Source organism: Peromyscus eremicus, unplaced genomic scaffold (genome assembly GCF_949786415.1).
Source record: "Peromyscus eremicus unplaced genomic scaffold, PerEre_H2_v1 PerEre#2#unplaced_144, whole genome shotgun sequence".
Taxonomy (NCBI): domain Eukaryota; kingdom Metazoa; phylum Chordata; class Mammalia; order Rodentia; family Cricetidae; genus Peromyscus; species Peromyscus eremicus.
In genome coordinates, this window is record NW_026734382.1 from 295,037 (window position 1) to 314,045 (window position 19,009).

The window sequence follows — 19,009 nt, forward strand, 5'->3', positions numbered from 1 at the left end:
CTCATGCCAGGCATGTTTAGAAGGCAGAGGTAAGAGGATCTCTGTGAGCTGGAGGCCCACCTGGTTTATACAGTCAGTTCTAGGCTGGCCAGTAAGACCTTGTCTCAAAAAAAATAATAAAATTCATGCACAAAATGATTTAAAACATTGGACAAAATCACCTTCAAGCTGTTGTGAGATATTTGACTACACCGTGTAAAGATGTGTCACTGTGACTGGTTTAATAAAAAGCTGAATGGCCAACAACTATGCAGGAGATACAGGCGGGACTTCTGGGCAGAGTGCTCTGGGAAGAAGAAAGGGGGAGTCACCAGGTAGATGCAGAATAACGAGGATGGGAATAACCGAGATGAGGTAACAAGTGTGTGAAAGAAAGTAGATTTAAAAATATGGGTTCATTAAGTTGTAAGAGTGAGTTAGAAACAAACCTAAGCTAAGGCCGAGCTTTCATAATTAAATAAGTCTTTGTTGTTTTTTGTGAACTGTCAGCCCAAAGAAAAATCCATCCACATCAGGCCGAGTATATAAGTCACATACATAAAAAAGCATCAATGAATTTCATATCTGTGTAAATCTTCAAAATCCAACCCAGGCCGGGCGGTGGTGGCGCACGCCTTTAATCCCAGCACTCGGGAGGCAGAGCCAGGCGGATCTCCGTGAGTTCGAGGCCAGCCTGGGCTACCAAGTGAGTTCCAGGAAAGGCGCAAAGCTACACAGAGAAACCCTGTCTCGAAAAACCAAAAAAAAAAAAAAAAAATCCAACCCAGTTCTAGGCCGAAGCATGTCATATAAGAGGTCTCAGGGTAAGAAATCAACACATAACAATCCTAACACCTTACGGCCGCGTTCCCACTGATTCTGTGGAACAATGACATCTCGATCCTTAGTATAGGCCACCAAATACTCGTGATAAATGGATGAGACATAAAATGGAAGCAGACTGACAAAAACCCATGATGGAGAGGTAGGGCTGTGTCAGCCACCTCCTCATCTGGAATCCACAAGCTTTCAGTCATCTGGAACACCTGTACCATGGTCCCTGTCACCACGGTCTCTGCCCTATCTATCCCTTCTCTTAACACCCACCATGAGCTCTTTGTAAACGGACATAGAGACATTGGCAGGGACACCAGAACGGTCCCTAGAAGGCATAACAAAGACAGCTGCTCTCGGCCACGGGAGCAAGGGTGACAAGTACATGGCTCAGTTAAAGCAACGCTAGGCAAGCTGAACAGATTCACACCAGACCCGAGGGCCCAAAACACACACACTGTAAAGTTACCATCTTGACCATTTTAAAGTGAGAGTTCAACACTGTTCCCTGCATTTGTCCAGTGCATTGTTATACAAACAATCTCCACCCACTGTTTTCATCTTGTAAAACTGAAACTAGGTACTAAACTCCTAGCCCCCTCCTACACCCTGCTCCTAGCCACTGGCAACCAGCCTTCTTCACTGTGACTCTACAGAGCTGACTAGGTATCCTCTTTAGATTTGTTTTATTTTGTGTGCCTAAGTGTGTGGAACAAACTTGCTTACTTCTCAGCTGAGATACTGGGGCAAAAGTAGGGGTGAGGGGTGGCCCAGGCACTACAACCACCCTCCAAGGTACATTCCCAATGACCAGAAGATAGCCTTGCACTAGGCCCCACCCAAGGTTTCCATGGCAACAGCACTGCACTGCCGAACAAGCCTTCAGCATCTGGGCCTTTGGAGACACAGCACATCCACACTACAGCATTCTCTTTGCTGAGCTTCTCCCACAAATGTCTCCTTCTTTACCCTGTACATAGGGCAGTCTCTACTGCGGAATGGGGATTTGTCAGGGTCAAGTGTCAGAAGCTGCCACAGCCACACTGTCGAACTCACGGCCACAAGAAGACCACCACTGTAAAGTCACTGCCAACTTGTACCTCCCAGGAGCCCAGCTCTGGTCAGTGAGACCTTGAGCGGAAGGGGTCAGTCACAAAACAGGCAATCTTCCTGGATAGGCAGCAGAACAAAGTGCTCGGGATCCCAGATCAAGAAACTGACTCTGAGATTTGAGGAGGGTTCTCCACTCGTCAGTGGGGGTTATTTCAGTAGTCAGGTCCCTGGTCTCTGTGGGCCGTCTGTAAAGGGCAAAGACCAAGATCCAATATCCAATACTGCCGTGGGCTCTCAGTGAAGACCAGTAACCACGACCAACAACAGCGACAGTCTGGCTGTGGTGACCACTGTGCAGCTTTTTTGCTTTTTTGTTTGTTCGTTTTTCAAGACAGGGTTTCTCTGTGTAGCCCTGGCTGTCCTAGAACTCACTCTGTAGACCAGGCTGGCCTCGAACTCAAAGATCCACCTGCCTCTGCCTACTGTACAGTTTCTATGAAAGAAACAAATAGGTAGCTTAAAGTTCTTCAAGAATGGGCAAACTATAAATGCAGTTAATGATACTCAGTGCCTCAGACAAATTCAGGGACTGTTTGCTTTGTTTCCTGGAGCTGCAGCTAGGACGCAGGGCCTCCATGAGCAGAACTTTAAGCTAGCTACATCCCAGGATCAGACAATGCTTAGCTTGTCTTGCCATGATGCATGTCCTCCCCAACAATGGCTCTGACTGTGTGAATTACTAATGAACTTTCTGGTACAAATAAAACAGATAAAACTCAGAAACAGTTCTATCGAGTACCTACACTGTTACCTGCTGGCCTCACACATTTTTAAAAACTTATTTTTATTTTATGTACATTGGTGTTTTGCCTGCATATGTCTGTGTGAGGGTGTCAGATCTTGGAACTACAGACAGTTGCGAGCTGCCCTGTGGGTGTTGGGAATTGAACCCAGGTCCTCTGGAAGAGCAGTCAATGCTCTTAACAGCTGAGCCATCTCTCCAGCTCCCTCACACATTTTTTAATTAGTAAACTAACTTCTGTATAACCACATGCGGGGATAAGCTTACTGACCTCCCAGAGGATGGCAGTTACAAGGGCAACCTTAGCCCTACTTACCCAGCACTCTCAGTTATGTGTGTGTTGTCCCTGCATGTGTTCAGTACAAATGCCACATTTCAATCACACAAAGCCTTTATCTCAACAGACTTTAGCCTCAATTTAGCTTCTGAATGTAAAGGCTTTAAGACCCTCTTGGGATTCTCTCCTCTTAAAAAAAATGAAAACTTTTTTGAAATGCTGCCAGAATTCGAAGTATTGTTTAAAATCTGTTATCATTGCTACACAACAACCAACCTCACTTTACATGAAATTATGTAATACACCAGCCATTTGTAGATGACCTATGTATTCTAACAAATGAATGGCATTTAACTGAGTTTCCTTATAGCTTTAAAATTCAAAGTATCTGGATTTTTTTTTTTTAAAGTTTACTACATTAGGCAATCAATTTCAGGATCCTGAAAACTAACTGAACAGAAACTAGCAAAACACAATGGAAACACCTATGATCACTCTTCAGGCCCAAACACATCATACTCCCTTAATAACTAACTTTTATTGGTAAATGTTTTAGCTTTTATAAAACCTGAAATAATATGACCAATTATTTTCCTAAGTTTAAAGCATGAGGATTTTTAGTTCCTCCTAACATTGTCAAATTCAAATAAAAGCAGCAATGTTAAGTAAGACACTTTCAGTTTAAGACTGCAGTATCATTACTCTGAAGAAAATGCAAATAACTCAGTCTATTTCCACATTTTGTGCTTCCCCACGTTCTCACATGCTGACTTCCTGACAACTTCAGGCATTTTCAGAATGCACCAGATACACTTTATGGCACTGATTGTATTCTTATTGTAGATTCCAAAGATGTTTAACACAAAATATAAATGACATCACAGGACAGGTGACATGCACACAGCATCTCAGCCATTGACTGTTACATTATATCCTGCTTTACTCCATGTAAGTAAACATTCAGCACCTTCTGTAAATTGGTAAAAAAAAAACTTTCAAGATGCAAAACCACGAGAAGAACTGATTTATTCAAATAATCCTTTAAAACATGATTTTATCAATGAAATTGGTAAAAAAAAAAAAAAAAAAAAATTCTACTTATGCCTTTTCCTAAAGTTCTACTCTGGCATTCTTAACATCCTTCCCAAAATGCCACTAAAAACTTACTAAAATACTGGACCACCCGTTCTAAAACCATTGCCATTTCAAAGGTGACTCAGAACCTCCGGTGTCAGTACGGAGTCACAGCACTTTAACAGTGAGCGAGCGACAAAACCCCTACCTACTTTCCTTTAACTGAATCTGAACTGAAACTTTCATTCCACTTCAGGGTTAAGAGAAAACTGAAAAGAAAACAGTCAATATAAATTCTACAGGAAAATGGGCCGGGCAGTGGTAGCACACGCCTTTAATCCCAGCACTTGGGAGGCAGAGGAGGCTGATTTGTGAGTTCGAGGCCAGCCTGGTCTACAGATAGAGTTCCAGGACAGTCAAGGATCCACAGAGAAACCCTGCTTGAAAAACCAAAACAGGAGAACCCCAGTTAATGTTGCCAGGATTCCACTCCCACCCCTCCCACACAACAGACCACATGCTGAAGTGAGATGGTGCCTCCCCTGAATGAGGCGGAGGTCCTGAGACCCACTGGAAAGTGGGTAGCAGGGAAGGTGCAGGCAGGGGATGTGGTTAGCGTCTGGGAAAGACAACACCAGCACACGAAGTGTGAGGGCGGGTAAGGAAGACAGACCTGGGCTGCAAACAGTGAGTGCGGGGACCTCAGTCCCTCAGCAGCCATTCTCCACGCAGGGTCAGCCCTCTAGTTCTCCCTCAACCCATTCGCCTGCGAACGCTGCCCAGATTCTGCCCACTTCTAGCAAGGCGGACAAAACCGCACGATGCCTCTCAGCTGTCTCCATCCACAAGTCCAACACAGCTCAAGTTTTTTACCACTGACACCAACAACAGAGCACTGGTAGACGAGCTGGAGAGTGGGAAAAGATAGGCAGGCGGCGGTGGGCAGGCGGGCGGGCGGACGGACGGACAGACAGACAGCGGGCTTCTCTCTGGACCCAGGCAGGGATCAAAGCAGGACAAGGAAGGAAAACAGAGGAAGTGGAGAAAGACATCAGGACAGTCCTGTTCTGACAGCGGGAGGAGTCAGGATTATGTGTGTCAAGGCCTGTTTATAACAAAACTTTAAGAATTCCAAGATAAAACACAGCCCTAAACATCATTATAAAAGATAATAAACACTGAACTGTCTCAAGAAGACAGTTCATTTATTTAATGTAAAAGCTGTCTCAAGTGGAGTTGATGCTAACTAACACGCTCAGTTCAATACCCATGCCAGACTGCCATTGTGAGGTGAATGCAGCAGCCAGGTACTCTACAAGTCAATTCACGGCCAAGTGCTCCCTTCAGCCGCACCTGGAAACGTTTAAGCCTGTCACGCCATGGATGTTAGTAGTTAGAAGTGAGGTCTGAAGATTAACCACATCTGAAAGTTAAATTATCATTTCATACAGCTCCAAAAGATCACCAACTGGAGTAAAAAGGCAGGAGGAACACATGGGGACACAGGGCTAATCGCCTCCAAGGCCCTCATAAGCAGTTTTATCAAAGAATTTATAAATGTGTCACACATGGCTTGTAAAGTTCTCCTCAGCCCAGTGTTCTTCAAATTCTGAAATGACATTTTTCAGTCAGATAAAATTTCAAAGCATTTTTAAGGAAGTACACTGAGTGTAGCTTTGCCACCCAGCCAGTGACCATGTGCATGCCCCCTCTCTCCAGGGTACTCAACAACTCTGAAGGGACACAGGAACAAGCAGAACCATTCACGCAGGGTTACAAAAACAATTCACAGAGGTCAGATGCAACCAAATTCGACTTCTAGAAGAAATACACACACTCGGCCCTACTCCATCCAGGTACCTTCTGAAGACTCCCTCTTAATTCAGATTTGTTCTAGCTATAAAAACCTTAAATGCATCACAGGTTTTCTCACTAACTTTTATGTGCCTAATGTTCTCTGCCAAAACTCTTCCAAAGCACAAGGTAGTTTTCATGCCCACCCATTCACATCCAGGCGCGCGCGCACACACACACACAGAGAGAGAGAGAGAGAGAGAGAGAGAGAGAGAGAGAGAGAGAGAACGCAAAGGGGGCAAAGGGGAACTGCAAATTCAAACAGATGAAGGAAGCAGAGCTGAGAACTAACCACGTCTTCAAACCAGGGCCCCCAGGCCCAACCATCTCCCACCACACTGCAAGCCTGCCTCACACCACCAAACCCATGCAGCACAGGCTGCTTCCCCTGAAATGGCCTTCCCTCCCAGGTCTCTCGAGGAACTAGAGTCTACAACACTGTATACGTCCTACTATGATCAGAAGTGGGTTACCTGATATGCTTTCTAATGTGCAAAAACCAACAGTCTTTCCGTTTGTTTGTTTAGTTTTTTGTTTTTGAGACAGAGTCTCACTATGTAGCTCTGACTGTCCTGGAACTCACTATGTAGACCAGGCTAGCTTCCAACTAACAGAGATCCACCTGCCTCTGCTGTGACTAAAGGTGTGCACCACCACAGCCAGCTACAGACAGAATCTTAACACTTACCACTTTAATCACACAACATTTCAACAGGAGTGCAACATTTTCCTGAGGATTCAAAGCTGCAAAGAAGCCTGCTTTTCTGGCCCTCGCCTGGCTCTACCATTCTGACCTGTGTCATAGCTTTTAATAACTGTTTACAGCCACTGGGTGTAAGTATCAAAGTGGTTGCTGGGTGATAATTATTTCTTCTTGCACCATCCCTGTTGACAGAGACAGGCAGAATGAGGTCCAGGCTTGGGTCTGGAAGGAGCACAGTATTGTTATACCTGCTAAAGCTGGAATTTCCCATTATCACTGAAATGACTATTAATGCGAACCTGAGCTAGCTGCCTCTTCCCTTTTAAAAATGCCAACACAGCAAGCTGTTTCCTTTCACTAAATTAGGATGCTGTGTTATCACAAAAGGCCCACAGCCTGCCCCTGGACTGCAGGGCCCAGCTAGTGCCTCCACCATAGAACACCAGAGAACGCCAGTGCGAGGCAGGCCGGAGGGGAGGAGGGCGGAAGTTAGGGAAGGAAGACAGTCCACCTCAGCATTCAAGCTGTCAGGCTGGGGAGAAACAATGGTTAGACGTGGCGCCCAGTTACTACCGACTGTGATGTCCCGTGTATCCACTCCCAGTTATTCCCAACTGTTTGAACAGGGTGAGCCCTCAGTAGGCTTGGATTGCTGACAGGCTAAGGGACAGGCTAACGGTGGTTTCCCTTCAAAGCCACTTTAATAACTGCAAACACCATCAGCATAAGATGCAATGGCAGATTCACAGTCAGGTGGCCAAAAAGGCTTTCTTTGATGAAAATAGAACGAATCACAGCTCTCTGAATCATCTTTGTTCTACAGGTGGAGGAACAGATCAGGACAGTGGGTTTGCTTCTGATATTACAGATCTGTACTCAATTCACACACAATAGCTCTTATGTTAAATTTTATAATAGTGTCATGAGTTGTTAAGATACTGTGCCAAAGAGAATTCCTTTTTTGCTTTTATTTTTCGAAATAGGGTTTCTCATGTAGCCCTGGCCATCCTGGAATTTCCTCTATAGAACATGCTGGTCTCAAACTCAGATGTTCGCCTGTCTCTGCCTCCCAAGTGCTGGGATTAAAGGTGTGCATCACCACTGACAGGTGAATTCTTTTAAAGAAGGAAAATATATAAAAGTTAGGCCTGCCAGAGCATAATCAGTGAAGGCCCACTTCAAGCCAAAGCCTTACTATACCATTAAGAAAAAGAAAACAGCCAATGGATGTTGGTCACCAGGAGCGAGGTTGCACAGAAGTGGCTGTGTCAGGCAGTGGTGGCGCACGCCTTTAATCCCAGCACTTGAGAGGCAGAGGCTGGTGGATGTCTGTGAGTCTGAGCCAACCTGGTCTACAGAGTGAGTTTCCGGACAGTCAGGGCTGAAAAGTTATACAGAGAAACCCTGTGGGGGGAGGGGGAGGAGAGGGGGAGGAGGAGGAGAAGAGGCCGTGTCGCTGGCATGGGTAAGTTGATGGCAGGGTGATGAGGATTCTTAGGAAGAAAGTGGTTGGTTGGAAGTTTCATTAAAAGAAACTAAACCCAACTGCATCGGTTTAATTCTTCTCAATCAGTATTTCTGGTCTGTGCTAACTGCTTAGACAACAAGGAAGAAAAGGATGAGTAAGAGCCGGTTCTGCCCAGTAGGGGCCACACACAGATGCTAAACCACAGCTGAGGAGAACAGTTTCGGACAGCCACCTGCACGGCACAGAACTGACAAGAATCACCTACAAAGGCACACAGTCTGTGGGTTTTGCAGAGGCCGCAGGAGAGAGCCCTTGACTCCTCTCCACAGCAGAGATGTGGGCAGTGGGGTTCCCTGAGGAGCCGAACCTGGGAGAAGGTAGAACAGAGCCCAAATTCTTATGCTGGATCACAGGACCAGTGAGGTCAGAAGGGACCAGCAAAACCACACAGGTGTGCCTGTCCAGTGTTATAAAAGACCAGGCAAAACTACGAGCTTCCTGCTTATTTTAGTCAGGGCACCAGGTCCCAAGGGAGGGTCTGGGCATGCTGGCAGCTGAAGGGACGCAATGGGTCAAACTCGACATCTGGGAGGGGCTGGGAAGTGGGCTGCATGAGGAGGGCAGGTGAGCCCAGACAGAGATGTGCAGAAAGCAGCAAGATGATCTGTCCAACAGGTGTGTGGCAGTGCCAGAGCACAGAAACCAGGAGACCAGGGAAGAACTGGTTTGGGTGGGGGAAGCAATAGGTTTCAGTCTGGTGTGTGACACTGAAGGTGTGAGCGAGATACCAGACAAAAAAGCAAGCAGTCAGCTTCAGGAAAGGTCATGCTGGGATCTGTAGGTCCGCAAGCTACTCAAAAGGTGGTAACAAATGTCTGAGGTGAATAAGATCACTTGAAACCAGCACATTGGCAGGGTAGAGAGGAAAATCATTTTACAATGACTGAGGGGTGAAGGGTAAGTCAGAAGGAAGCCACAGCCATGGACAACCAGCCAGAGACACTGAGTTAAGCCAAGACGAAGCTCAGCTCAGTTCAGAGTTCCTCAGGGACCTGGTGGCCACGAGCATTATGCTGGGGGTAAACATTACGCATGTGATGCTGAGTTGAGAGTTTAGCTCCATGGGAGAGTGCTTGCCTAGTGTGCACAAGGTCCTTGGTTGGATCACAGTGATAACAGTAAAACAGCAACAGTAGAAGACGTGTCCAGTCAAGGAAATCAAACGGGCTGGGGATGCAGCGCAATGACAAGGCTCTTGCCTAGCATGGGGGGAGGGCATAATTAGAGTCACAGGTACTGCAGAGACAACAACAACTACAAAGACTATACAGAGAACTTGAAGCTGACACTTGAAAATGATGTACAACAGAAAATACTGTGGAGAAGTTCAGGTTGTTGAAACTGCCTCAATAATAAACTGAAAACATCTCATAACCATAAAAACAAGTTTACCTGAGATCATCTACCAGGTAAAGTAAATGGCACACCAACAGCGGCACATCAAAGGAAAAAGAAGGACTAGCAAAGGTTCAGAAAGGGACTTCAGCCGATACAAGGGAAGGGTGGTCCCAACTGTACTACCCAGTTTTAGTTCAGGAGTGACGGTGTGGCTGTGTTCAAGCCAGCAGATGATGAATTCTGACACTGGGGAAGCCTTCACATCATCTTACAAATGAGAAGAAAGTCTTGTCACTACCTCTCTAACACTCTATTATGGATATGTCATCATGAACCTGTTTGACATCTATACGTGGAACAGGATGATTTCTACAAGTTTACACTCCAATGCATACGGGGGCTTTTGACCCCAAAACTAACTTTTATGAAATCACTCTTCCCTCAGTCACAATCCCAGCATGAAACTGCCTTCACTCTTCCCTGGTGAGTGTCTCTACTTGGTTGCTGGTCCTATGCCATCCTCTACTGCCATCAGGACCCAGATTCTTGGCATTCCACCATGAATTGAAGACCAGCAGCTCTCCAGGGATCCTCCATGCCTTCAGCACCAGCCTGGGCCTGCTGAGTCTAGTAGCCTCACAAGACTGAGCAGCTAGAGTGTTCTCATAAAGAGTTTTTCTTTCATGAGTCCATTATTTTTCATTCAAAATTTCTCCAAATGTAGCGAGACTAACCAACACATGATTTTTCAATGAGTTCTCTGAAAACTGAGGACAAAGCATACTGTGATAGCCCATCACTCTATGAGCACAGCTCCTAAAGAAGGAAGGGTCAGGCTGGACATTCAGCCATCAGCTCTGCTAATTAAACCAGAACATTCAGAACAGAATATTTGCAACATTTTTCTGCTAGTAAGTATAAGAAGAAATTTAGACAAAGACCTCAAGTTAGCACAGTCCTGTTTTTCATACCTGAGTGGATATAATTTACACATGAACATCAACCAAGTCAAAGGAATCCCCTGGGTTTATTTCTTCAGAGGATTTATTTGGAGTAATTTTAAGTCTTTGCAAGTGACTCACTGATTTCATTTTGGTCTACTTATTCTTTAGTTTGTATCTTGCCTATTGCAATTTCTTATTTGATCAATGTTTGGCTTTTATCAAAAAAGAGTAATTTCTAGGCTGCCTGCCTTGTACGCAAACCCAAGGACAAGCGTTCAATCCTAAAAACTCACTTGAAAAATAAAATCAACAGAGCAAGTTCCAGGATAGCCAAGGCTACAGAGAAAAACTATCTTGAAACACTAAAAATAAATATAAAATAATAAATAAAATAAAATATCACCAAAGAAGAAGGAGGAGGGAAAGAAGGAAAGGAAAAAAGAATGGAGCCTGGTGGTGATTGTAGCTAGAGTTCTCCTGCCTGGCCCACAGTCAGGACAAATCTCTCACCTGCCAGTCCCACAGCCGCTCAGACCCAACCAAGTAAAAACAGAGACTTATATTGCTTACAAACTGTATGGCCGTGGCAGGCTTCTTGCTAACTGTTCTTATATCTTAAATTAATCCATTTCTATAATCTATACCTTGCCATCATGGCTTGTGGCTTACCGGCATCTTCACATGCTGCTAGTCATGGCGGCGGCTGGCAGTGTCTCTGACTCAGCCTTCCACTTCCCAGAATTATTCTCCTCCTTGTCCCGCCTATACTTCCTCCTGCCTATACTTCCTCCTGCCTGACTACTGGCCAATCAGTGTTTTATTTACTAACCAATCAGAGCAACACATTTGCCATACAGACTATCCCACAGCAGGTGATGGTGCACGCCTTTAATCCCAGCACTCAGGAGGCAGAGGCAGGTGGATCTCTGTGAGTTCAAGGCCAGCCTGGTCTACAGAGTGAGTTCCAGGACAGGCACCAAAACTACACAGAGAAACCCTGTCTTGAAAAACAAACAAACAAAAAGAAAAAAAAAGAAAGAAAGAAAGAGGGAGGGAGGGAGGGACGGAGGGAGGGAGGGGGAAAAGGAAAAGAATGGAAAGGAAAGGGGGCAGGGAAAGAAGAGAGAGAAGAAAGAAATCAAACCAGGATTCCCGGGACTTTCTGGCAGCCAGGCTGGCCTAATCAGCCCATTCCAAGGCAGTGAGAAATTCTGCCTCAAAGCAAGTGAAGGACCCCAAGGAACAATGCCTGAGGTGGCTGGTCTCTGGCCTGCATACACAGTTTACACATGAGCACAAGCACCTCCCAAACACAAACAGGCACATGCACATCACAAACTATGCATTCCTCTGTAATTGCAGCTCCTTTAAGTTCTTAAAGTGTCACAAGGAATCTCTCATGCATGTGATCCAATTAACCTTATCATTTATTTTTTTAACAGAATACTCAAAGTGCTTTAAATAATCACTACTAGTCTGGTGTGGTTTAACACCCTTTTAACTTATTTAATAAACATTTCTAAACATCTACTATATTCCAAAGTACTAGGTGCTTACAGTAAAATTTCTCATCATGAGGTTAGTAGCAATTCTTTCCTTTTTAAATGAGGAAGTTGGAGCTCAATTTGTTGAAAAGATCACCAATGCTCCCCAAGTTTATGTAGATCAAGATTTGAGATTGGAACCAGTCTTTCTGGCTCTAAAACCAAGGCTCTCTCTCTCACCATGCACCCTGATATAAACTAAATGAAGCACTCTCCCTATACTCAGGAAGGTACCCATTATGACATGTCAACTCTTTGAATTTTTCTAAATAGTAGTATCCCACTCTTCCAAAACAGTGTGGGTTTCCCCCGTCTAACTCTATTAATTTTTATATAATTAAACACTTATTTCCTGCCTATTACTTTGAATGAACTATTAAGTATACTAGGTGTTCACAGTAAAGATGGGAATAGTTAAGGAAGAAATCCATCTTAATCCTAACCAATGCACATAATAACTGAAGCCCAAGCTTCCCCCAAAGAGTAATTATTGTCACTATAGGGAATACATTCTCCTATTTTCTCTTCTTTTCTACATTTCTCTAAATGCTTGTTATGATCTAATTATTTCACAAATGGTCCCCAACTTTCACAATATTGCCCTGATCAAACAGGCTCTCCAGAGGAAGTGTGGACTTTGTTTCTGATGCAGTCTGGCTATCTTATAGAGAGGAAGCATTCACAGTGGGATGGCACCAGGAGGCAGGTTTTCCTTCTGCACATAATGAAGTATTACAGATCATTCAAACCACCCTCGACTGAAATGCCCTCATGTTTAATGATGTGTTTACTTTTGAGAGCTTCTATTTCTTCCATTAGAAAACATTAAGTTGTTGGGCCCAAATTATTAATGCAAACTATTTTTTGACAACTGCATCAATCTGACATATGGTTGAGATCAGAGAAGAGTTTATCACCAATAATCAGGAAAACCAACCACCTTGGTGTTTGAAGAAACCAAACTCATCTTTAAATGTTATGATTAGTAGGAAGTTTTAAAAAGAATGTTGGTTTATAATCTGGAAAACCTCTTTTGGAAGAACAGGTGGAAGAGACCTATTAAATAATTCACATACATTCATTCAAAAGCAAAGAACTCAAAGGTCTACAGGACAGGGGATGCAGGTCAGTGGTAGAAGGCTTGCCTAACATGTGCAAGTCTCTGTGTTCAATCTGAACACAGCCAAAGAGCCAAAAAGAACAGCACACTGAAGGTTTAGAGTGAAGGTGAATGCCAGTCATTCCAGTCTTAGGGAGAAGCTGGACTGGAGCCTGTCAGCCTGGTGGCCCCCTACTGCCCACAGTTTATGAGTATCAGTGCCAGCAGCCAGCTCCGATCTCCCCCTTACCCAGAACTCCAAGGTCATTGCAGTGTGAGCTCTACAACTTGAGTGCACGATTCCATGCCCCTGTGCACTGTAGTCTAATCACTTCGGGGTGAACACTTCATCTCTCCAATGACCTTCAGGTGTGCTTATAAACACTGGCTAACTATAAGTGTATGCATACAACTACCTGAACATCAGTTTCATTTGTAATCTTCATTTCACACACTGCCTACTGAACTCTCACTCTGGATCCCACCACACACACTGTAACATCAGATGAGAACCAGTCTCCTCTAAATGAAGAAATTACTCTCTTTATTGTGCCAGTCTACCTTCAGCTATAATTCCACACCCATTCCAAAGCACCACCAGCAATACAAAAATACACATCACTTTTCTTTTCTTTGATTGTGTGGAGTATTTAAATGACCGAAATTGTTTTTGAATAAAATCATTCACTATATAACCATGTGACACTTTAAAACACTAAATCATATTCAGTTAGACACCTGTACCTCTTCTAAGGTAGTTCTCACAAGAGGGAATCAGAAAAGTGGCCTGTGCTGTGAATCCTTCCCCCTTTAGGGCTGTCACAGTAACCAAGGAGTTCCTCAGCAAGCAGGCTTTCCAAAACAGACTGATATATTCTCATTCTCTCTCTCTCTCTCTCTCTCTCTCTCTCTCTCTCTCTCTCTCTCTCTCTCTCTCTCTGTAAATGATGTAATTAAAAGAAGGGGGGAGGGAACAGGAAGGAAATGGGGCTGTAGTTCAGCAGACAGAGTGCTTGACTTCCATTCATGAAGCTCCGAATCCAATCCCCAGCACCACACGAACCAAGTGTGGTGGCACACATCTCTAATCTCAGCATTTAGGAGGTGGATATAGCATTTAGGAGGTGGATATAGCAGTATCAGAAGTTCAGGGTTGGCCGGGCGGTGGTGGCACACGCAGTTAATCCCAGTACTCAGTAGGCAGAGCCAGGCGGATCTCTGTGAGTTCGAGGCCAGCCTGGGCTACAGAGTGAGTTCCAGGAAAGGCGCCAAAGCTACACAGAGAAACCCTGTCTCGAAAAACCAAAAAAGTTCAGGGTCATCCTCAGCTACCAAGCAAGCTTAAAGCCAGCCAGTCTGGGCTACATGAGACCCTGTCTCATAAATACAAAAACCAGGAAAGAAGGAAATTTAATACCGTGTTCCTAAACTTCAAGTACAAACATAGACAATGGTGTCAGGGAATTATGTGCATCTCTCAGGTACTCATAAAGAGTTCAGTGCTAAGGATAACAAAAACAAGCTTCATCTGCTACAGTATCCTATAAAGAACATGTTTGCATAACAGCAATCTTTAAAAATAATAGAATTTGTACTGCTGAGATGTCTCGGGGCTAAAGATGGCTGCTCCTGATAACCTGAGTTTTATCCTGGGACCATGATGACAGGAGGGAACTGATTCCTGCAAGTTGTCTTCTGACCACAACACACACACACACACACACACACACATACACACACGTAAATAAATAAAGGTAGATTTCCAGGAAAAATCACAGCAGTCTGATGCAGAGTAGAAGATGCGCACTCTGTGTAGCAGATTCACAAGAATGGATGATTGCTCTCAGAAATTTGAGAAGTTCTGATATAATGAATTTATTTATGGGACAAATCAAGGCGATCAAAGCCTGCTGTAATTAAAGGTGTTTGGCACAGATGTTGGTCCTCAAATGCTTGCTTGTCATCGGTCTAATCCATACTGACACTGTGGCAATTAGCATACTGTCTATAATATTGTAAATGCAAATCCAACAAAATTAAGCTATTATATATTGGGAAGTGAATGCTGACTGAGCTATCCAACGTACTTATATCTCTATTACTATGTCAGCTGTATGTATGGCACATAGCCAAATCAGCTATGATCAATATGAAGAACATCAATAAATATTCGAAACAAGGGGCCATGTGCTGACCTACACTAGTAAAACCGCACAGCACTCCTCTCAAGGGGGTAACTTTAAACATAAAGCAAAAATGGAGTTTCCAAGGGCACTTTCTAGACACATTCAATCCCTATTTATTTACTGAGGCTCTGCTACATGCAAACACTATCCTGAGTCCCAGAGACCAAGCAATGAGTAAGATAATGGGAGGGGATAATGGGAGAGCAGTGTCTGACAGGGACGTGCTCAACAGGGAGAGCACAGTGGGACCTGACAGGTTGCCATCCTGACTCCGAGGAACCATTCTCTCAGGATTCTATCGGCTTCTAAGTCCATCTGTTGCAGTTGGCTTCCCTCTGGGAACAGAAGTGGATGATCACAGAACCTAACTAAGTAAGAACACCTTATGGTTTAGAAGACCCCAGAACCTCCCAGGAAAACACAACTTACAAACTAAAAACTGTATAGAGACCCCCGTCCAGACTTAAAATTGGAGGAGAAAGGATAATGCCTAGAAATTGTCAAACATTACATATATCAATATCAAAGATGTGTTTTATTGCTGTCAGTAAATACCTTTCTTCCTAAAAGCAAGCCAGTCATCAATTCTGGCTGGTTAACATTTTAAAACCAGCAGAAACACTTAAGGAAACAAAGTTCCCTATCAGTTGCCTGCTTCTCCTGGAAAGGGTACACAAGGGCCTTTTCACCCTAGTCCCTTGTGAGGCTTTAGGATTCACAACCCTGTAGCTAGAGTTTTCCTGCCTGGCCCACAGTCAGGACAAATCTCTCTCACCTGCCAGTCCCACAGCCGCTCAATCCCAACCAAGTAAACACAGAGACTTATATTGCTTACAAACTGTATGGCCGTGGCAGGCTTCTTGCTAACTGTTCTTACAACTTAAATTAATCCATTTCTATAAATCTATACCTTGCCACGTGGCTCGTGGCTTACCGGCATCTTCACAAGCTGTTTGTCATCGTGGCGGCTGGCAGTGTCTCTGACTCAGCCTTCCACTTCCCAGCTTTATTCTCCTCCTTGTCCTGCCTATACTTCCTGCCTAGCCAATGGCCAATCAGTGATTTATTTATTGACCAATCAGCAACACACTTGACATACAGACCATCCCACAGCACAACCCATCACTGCACTGTGAAACATCTGATGGATCTACTACAAACGCTGGCTATGTTCACTAAACCAGGAGCATCACTGGTGTGGTCCACAGTCATCTTGCATTGGCCACGGCCCAGCACTCCGACATCAGTGTCTTCTGTGGGGTCCTCAGGGCTGGTCTCCCTCACACAGCTCTCTCCCTGCTTTCTGAGTGCCCACAGCTCTGCCTCTTCTGCTGAGGGTGCTGAAGGCAGAACACTAAGTGGGTTTCTTTTGCTTGAAACATGCTTGTTGTGTATTTTTGCCATCAAATTCCAGTCTTTTAACATGTGTTTTAAATGACCTCTTCTGCCAGTGTACAAAAAAAAAGTTTGAAAGTTCAGCTGTGCTTCTATGTGACAGCTATGAACAATATAAAAGACTACAGTGCCGGGGACTTTTGTCAAGGAGGTGAGGATGGCACTGAAAACCATGGCCTACCGCTGACAGGAACCCCAGACTGCAAGGGGGAACACCAGGACACTGTTAACATGACAAACACCCCAAATCAACTAGACAGCCAATGTAGCTCCTATGAAAATAACAATGGTCTTTTGTATAGACGTGGAGAAAGAATCCTTAAATTTGTGTGGAGAGGCCAGAGCCCCAAATCATCAAGACAACAGTGTAAAGGAGCAATGTTGAGACCTGCCCTTCTCACCCTTACAACTGCACCAAGACACCACAATCAACATAGCTGTACTGGACTACAGACCACGAGCAAGCCTGCGCATCTGCGGCCAAATGATTTTCAACCACGCCAACATGATGGGCCACTCAACAGTCACATGGAAAGGAACAGAACTGAACCCCTAGCTCACATCAAATACAGAAATACCTACCTGTAAGGACTGAAAACACAGCTGAGCCTTTGCCATCTCGGACACAGCACTAAAACAACATCAAGGACAACTTGAACTTTCAAAATTAAAAATGCAAAAGACAGTACCAAGATGATGACGAAACCACCCCAGAAATGGTGACAGTGCCCCCACCTGGAGCTGAGACTGTGGGGAAACCCACTGCATATTCAGCAGCAGCAGCAGCCCACTCTACCCAAACTGATCCATCTAGAATCACCAAGCAGATCTTAGTACATCTGTAATGTCTCCAAAGTCAGCTTAAGACCAAGGAGAAGAGCAGGGCACGAGCTAAAACTGCATCGAGGAGCAAGAAACAAACTAAGATGTGTGCTCTGCAGCCATTAGTCTTCAGACCAGTTAGTTACGGCTGAGAAGTTAGCACCTGTTTTTCTGGTACAATTTACTGAAAATGCTCTATTTATCCCTTTGTCTCACCTTTCAAGTTACTGAAGTCCCAAGACAAAACACATAAATAGCAAGCTGCCCTACCAGTCTTCAGTGTGAATTTAATTAGTAGTGCAAACAGAGCCCTTGCGTTTAAGGGCAGCTCATTACACATCTTTAAGAGGCCACTGGAAGCCTTGATGCTCCTGGTCATCCCACCCAGAGCATCCCCAGCCACACACCTGTAAAGTCGGGTTGTTGGTTTTGTTTTTAATTCTCTCTCCATATGAACAGAGGATTAAGTATCTCTGCCAATTAAAATATTATTTGTGGAGTACTATCCCGATGTGCACTCAGGCCAAACACATCATTTAAGTAATAAAGATTAACATTTTTTGAAAAAAAGTATGGAACGCTTCACGAATTCGCATGTCATCCTTGCGCAGGGGCCATGCTAGTCTCCTCTGTATTGTTCCAGTTTTAATATATGTGTTGCCAAAGGGCCAAATTTAAAAAAATAATAAGGTGAGTCAAAATTTTGTTTAAAACTCCTCTCTGTAATTTAAGACCCTGATCTTAAGTTCTCAACACTAACTTACGCATCACAAAACTTTGTCTATAGAAGAAATGTTTATATGAAAATTGTAGCTTCAAGAAAATGACTAAATATAAAAATTTAAACAAGTTTTAAATAAAATTGTGGTTATAAAAATTTAATTTGGGGTTAAGGATTTGATTTAGCTCAGTGGTAGAACACTAAGCACAAAGCCTGGACTCAGGCCTCTGCTGAGGTGGAAAGTGGGGAGGCTTAATTGACTTTAAATTGTGTGTACCTTTTTTTTTCACTCCTTAAGGAAAAATTAAAATTATCTCTTATTGTTCAAAAGCAGTAGACTCTGTGTCTAGTTTTCTCTACTAATCTATTTACAGATCTTAAAACCAAACCTTCCATTATTACAAAATCTGAAACAGTTTAGTTATGAGTAAACACATTTCTAGATGTTCAGTCTCCAAACAGAATGCCAATATTTATGAAGCGTAATCCTTTATCTAATCAAGCACAGTAAGTCAATTCTGAGACTGTGTGACAGTCAAGTAGGGGTTAATGGAAATCAGAAACTCAGCCCCTAGGAAGAACCAAAGGAAGCAGTAACTGCAAAATTCCAAGAATTTTAAACCAAACCCCAGAACATACCCAGTTTTAACAAGCCATGTGGTCCAACCTAAAGCTCCCACCTTCCATACCTGCGCATCAGGTCACAGGCAACAGTCTCAAGATGCATGCAGCTGCTCTCTTTCAATGCCCATTAAGCACTCATAGAAAAGGGCTGAGTTTTTAGCACATATTTACTATATTGCCCAAACGGATCTAATTTAAAAAGTAAATAAGGAAGGGGGAGGGGTGGTTGTGT

At 44.0% G+C, this 19,009-nt stretch overlaps 1 protein-coding gene and 1 non-coding gene across 5 annotated transcripts in view; both read right to left on the reverse strand.

Moving 5' to 3' along the window:
• The window catches only part of Ncoa2 (nuclear receptor coactivator 2), a 261,526-nt gene that overhangs the window by 200,680 nt on the left and 41,837 nt on the right, over positions 1–19,009 (reverse strand). The gene's annotated exons all lie outside the window — the stretch shown is intronic.
• LOC131901627 (U6 spliceosomal RNA) lies at positions 17,999–18,101 on the reverse strand. The gene has a single exon (XR_009376810.1). It is a non-coding gene; the product is annotated as a U6 spliceosomal RNA (small nuclear RNA).